The sequence below is a fragment of the Nanorana parkeri genome, unplaced genomic scaffold (assembly GCF_000935625.1).
Source record: "Nanorana parkeri isolate BGI_ZX_2015 unplaced genomic scaffold, ASM93562v1 scaffold1840, whole genome shotgun sequence".
Lineage (NCBI taxonomy): Eukaryota > Metazoa > Chordata > Amphibia > Anura > Dicroglossidae > Nanorana > Nanorana parkeri.
This window is the reverse complement of record NW_017308108.1, coordinates 250,260-255,383: the sequence shown is the minus strand read 5'-3', so window position 1 is coordinate 255,383 and position 5,124 is coordinate 250,260. Positions and strand designations below refer to the sequence as shown.

General features: G+C 49.4%; 1 protein-coding gene across 1 annotated transcript in view; it reads right to left on the bottom strand.

Annotated features, from left to right (window-relative positions):
* LOC108799868 (CSC1-like protein 2) overlaps positions 1-3,827 on the bottom strand; it is a 31,557-nt gene extending 27,730 nt beyond the window's left edge. Inside the window, exons 1-2 of the mRNA XM_018571796.1 lie at positions 3,796-3,827; positions 1,376-1,382 (exon numbers count right to left, since the gene is read on the bottom strand). The gene's annotated coding sequence lies outside the window, so the exon portion shown is untranslated. The remainder of the gene's footprint in view (positions 1-1,375; positions 1,383-3,795) is intronic.
* Positions 3,828-5,124: the final 1,297 nt, after the last annotated feature.

The following is a 5,124-nucleotide window of genomic DNA, read 5'->3' as shown; positions in this document are numbered from 1 at the left end:
GGAGGGTGACCTGCATGACACTAAAAGTAAAATACGTCTTCCCTGGACCGACACTTCAATCTGTCCCAACACGGGGCGTATTCCCAAAGACCGCCAAAATGGCTGCCGCTGATTTCACCGCGGTCAGTATATTATTGCGCATCGCTTTACAATATAAGGAAGACATTACAATCACAATACAATTCAAGACAAGGTGGTAAGGAGGGCCCTGCCCCTGAGGGCTTACAATCTAAAAGAGGAGGGGCAAGTGATACATGAGGAGGTAGCTGTGTGGGGATGAATTGTTTGAGAACATGATGGTTGAGCGGTCAGGTTGAGGTGGGATAGGCTTCCCTGAAGAGATGAGTCTTACGGGATCGCCTAAAGGCAGTCAGAGTGGGAGATAGACGGACAGGTTGGGGTAGGGAGTTCCAGAGGATGGGAGAGACTCTAGAGAAGTCCTGCAGGAGAGTATGGGAGGAGTTGACGAGGGAGCTGGAAAGCAGGTGGTCAATGGATGAGCGGAGGGGGCGGTTAGGGTGATATTTTAGAGACAAGGTCTGAGATATATCCGGGGGCGGAGTTGTGGACGGCTTTATAAGTGACTGTTTATATTTTGAATGTTATCCTCTGGGCGAGTGGAAGCCAGTGCAGGGATCGGCAGAGGGGGGTGAAGTGATGGAAGCCAGTGCAGGGATTGGCAGAGGGGGGTGAAGTGATGGAAGCCAGTACAGGGATCGGCAGAGGGGGGTTGCAGATGCTGAGCGGTTGGTTAGGTGAATGAGTCTAACAGCTGCATTCATGATAGACTGAAGGGGGAGGAGCCTGTGTAGAGGTCGGCCAATGAGGAGAGAGTTGCAATAGTCAAGACGAGAGATAACAAGGGAGTGTATGAGTAGTTTTGCAGTTTCATATGTATGGAGAAGGTGACGGGCGGCTGAAAATCCAGAACATTCCTTCTTCAGTGTCTTTCCGCTGAAAATATTGGATCTTAGAGAAAATTAGGAGGTGAAAATTTGTTGGAAAAAAAAAAAAGGTGAAAAATCTTTCCGAATTGGTGAAAAGTATCTGACAGATTTGGGATCGGCACAGAAGGGAGAGGAAGTTTGGACTGGGCAGGCGCTCCGGCGCGGTGATGGTCTCGTCCTTCATATAGTTGGGTAACAGACGGCCGCCCATGACAGTATCGGGAATCAATGGCTGGAGGTTCAGTGACAGGACACGGCCTAAGGGGGCGATATAAATAGCAGCTCGAGCCCGACTCGCTGCAACCTCCACCCCCATCCAAGGCCAACATCACCGTCCCCTTACAAGTCTGGGACGGCCCCCCCCCGCTCATAAGGACGCGTTCTCACCATTGTGTTATAAACGCGTAGCAGCTCCGTACGCGGTTTACGTGTACACTGCGTCCTTTTTTCTGCAGGCACATCAGAAATCAGACATGTGACTGGAGAGAGAAACGCTCTGATAAAATGCCGATTGCGTTTTCGGTGCGTTCGCCGTCCGCTGACGTTATCTGTCATGTAACATGTAAATGTACAGAAGATGAATCCGGCGGGAAGAACGCAACACGCTGCGCGCTGATCGAACTTCCCGGATGGGAACGGTAACTGGTGTTCATGTGCTGGGATCACGCGTTGTTCAGGCTCTTCAAGTGTCACAATCCCCCCAATAAAAGATACACACATGCGCTCTCTCTCCGCTCGCTCTCTCCAGTCTTCTGTCTGCACGCTGCCTTTCCTCAGGCCAGGGAGGGTCACATTCTCCTCGAACATTCACTGACGATGATCGGAATGTTTATGATTCACCTGGAGGGAACTTTTTTCTTAATAAACCTGAACAGAATCACACTGAGAGCTTCAGAAATATCTTCATGATAAATGCAGCACGCCGAGAATTGTGTCACTTCCTGTATTTATTACCTCTCACAGAGCTGACTTCCTGACAATGCCTTCATCTGCTTTCCTCTCTCCAGTAAGTCGGCACCTTCTTTGCTCGGCCATCATCCAGGCTCACCTTCTACTTCCTGGACTGAGACGGCAGCTCAGAGATGACATCATCGTGTAAATCCTGGCGTCTGTGCAGTTCCTGGCTGTGTTCACAAATTTCTGACACAGATCAGCTCCTGCTGCAGCCTCTCACCTTGTGACTTTGTGACAGTGTTGTAGTTCGATTACTGGGGGAGAGGAGACTGAGGAAATGCTTCCTCCTACCTGCAGCAGTCTAATCACTGGGGGAGGGGAGACTGCGGAAATGCTTTCTCCTACCTGCAGCAGTCTAATCACTGGGGGAGGGGAGACTGCGGAAATGCTTCCTCCTGCCTGCAGCAGTCTAATCACTGGGGGAAGGGGGGACCGAGGAAGGTTTTAACTGCTGTGTCCCCCTAACTTCCTGTGGGGTCACTGGGACGTGAAATGAGCTGAATCTCCGGAATGGAAACACACAACACAGAACAGTTTTAGGGAAGCTCAGAGATTCTGTCATTGTTGTAGAAATATCAGATATTGCAGATTACCGATCCTTAAAGGGGAACTCTGGTGAAAAAAATAAATAAATGTGTTTCTGTATTGAATTTCCATAAGTTCTCTCCCGCTGCCAATCACCAGATCCATCTAGAGGTTTGTTCACTCAATATAGATGCCCATTGGATGGACTTCCTGAATGTACTGACACCATGTCACTCAGCCCTGTCCATATAAACTTCCTGGTGTCACCGCTCTCACAGAGCCCGCCTTCTGAACTACAGCTCAATGTCTGAACAATGCAACATTATCATTGGTTGCTGGAAGCAGTGCATGATGGGATATGTAGTCTTGAGAAATGGAGATTGCATCACATCAAGCAGCAGGGAAAGAGACGCAAAGCACTCTGGGAATCCAGGAAGTTGATGGAAGTGATGGGCAGACGGAAGGCGGCGCTCCCTACATAAAAGCTTTGATTGTATTATCAGACACATCTCTGGTATGTATTCTTATTACACTGATGATGTCATAACAGGAGAGGAGACGCCGGGACTCTAGGACTCCTTTAGATGTGGCGGCTGCATTCGTTTTTTTTTATTTTCCTTTATCGCCACCTTGTGATCCGGCCGGCAAGTCTTATTTTTCACCTTCCTTTATCAGGCCAAGCTGTCCAGCCAAAGGGGCCGATAGAGGGTTGGGACAAACCATCTCACACTGAAAGGGGGAGGGAGGGGGGTTTGGCTTACAATGGTCGGCTTTTATTCCTTTATCTAAAACCTTTATTCCAAAAGGGGAAAAATAAAAAGTGTTCCTGTAACAGATGAAGACGTGTCATCTGGAGTTCAGATTGAATGGGATATTCAGGTCCAGAGCATCTAACACCACCCTCCCCCACAGGGTGACAACGCTGCTGTCCAAGGGTGACTCCATTATTGCTCCGCCGTAGTGTGGAGCCACCCTAAGACAGGAAGTGTGTAGGAAGATAAAAGGAAGAAACAGTCTGAAAAGAGAAAAGGAACATCTAAGGACGGGTAAGCTGCGATGTGATAATTATGTGTTGGGGGTTGGATACACTTTAAGGACGATGGGTAAGTTGGCTCGAAGTTATTGTTGGATCCCCTTTATACGGAAGCCTTGATGTCTCCGTATAATGTGATTTCACACCCATGTATGCGTCTCAGACCTCCGCTTTTAGGGCCCAGTCACACCAGCAAGAGTGCGTTCCAGTCAGGGGCGTCTCCAGGCCGGGTGACAACCGGCCGTGACATCATCACTCATGTGCGATAATCTAATTGATGCCTGACGGCAGCCATCTTGGTGATGGACGCCGGCAGAGAGAGGAGGGCACGTTCACCTGGCGGGATGAGGTATGCCGCCGGGTCCCCTCTTCTCTCCTGACACTATCGGGCTCTCGGTCCGTGACTGAGTGCCCGACTTTTTAGAGGGGGGTGACACCAAAATGACTGTCATTTTGGTGCCACCCCTCCAATGGTGTCACCCGGGTGCGGGCCGCACCGCCCTTGTGATGCCACTGGTTTCAGTGCATTAGGCCTCTGGAACGCAACCCGGCCGGCTCACTTTGTTTTGCCCACAGTGCGATCACCGGCACCTGAAAGCGTGGCGCATTAGTGCCTGCGTTCCGGTCCAGTGCGACCTGCAAAAATAGTACATGCCATTGACTTCAGTGCACCGCCGCGCCCCCTCCCGCCCCACAACAAAGTGAGCCGGCTGGGTTGCGTTCCAGAGGCCTGAACGCACTAGAACGCCCTCTTTATGGTGTGATGGGGCCCTTGAAGCCCTTTTATTTGGAGAGAGCTGGGAAGGGTTGGAGCTTCTAATGGGGAGATTTCACTTCCTCCCTGGACAAGAAAAGATGAGAAATCTCCCAAACAAGGAAAAAACAAAAAACGCACTTTCAGCAGAGTAGGGAACGGTGTTATCGGAGAGATGTGACCCCCGACCTCGGAGCTACAAGAGAATCTGGGGAGCATTTTGTAACCCCCAACAATCCAAGACGAGAACTTTATCGCGATGCTTCCATCCAAGTCTTCCTGTCCCGGTGACACGCACGAATCCCATTTCTTGTATGGGAGTCACAGAGACAGGAAGTGAGAGGAAAGCTCAGCGACGGTGTCACTGATCGAAATAATAAGCTGATGGAAATCAGACACAAAAACCTTTTTCATTTAACCACTTCCTGCCCGGTGCAATTTCTGGTGATAAGATCGGAATTTTCGGCTAGAAAACAGCTTCAGACCCCCAACAACGATATATTCTCTGAAAGCAGAAGCAGTGGAGGATAAATAGATGCCAGTTGCAATTTGTTGTCGCACGGTATTTGCACAAATGTTTATCAAACCGGTATTTTTAGGATAACATACACCAAAATGAAATTTAGTGCACAGAGACCGAATATAATACCCAATTTGTTGGTAAAATATAAAAGACGGGGTCACGCCGGGTAAATAGACACCAAACATGTCAATCCTTAAAATTGCGCGCGTCCGTGAAGCCACCAAAAAAATCAATACCCCAAATTTCTCATAGGGGACACTTTAAATGCTTTTACTGCTAACAGTGATTGCTGGCCCTAGAATTATTGCTCACACTCCGAAGCTCGCGACGATGTGCGACATGTGTGGCTCAATTTTTGCACGTATGCGCACCGCCGCATGTTTGCGTA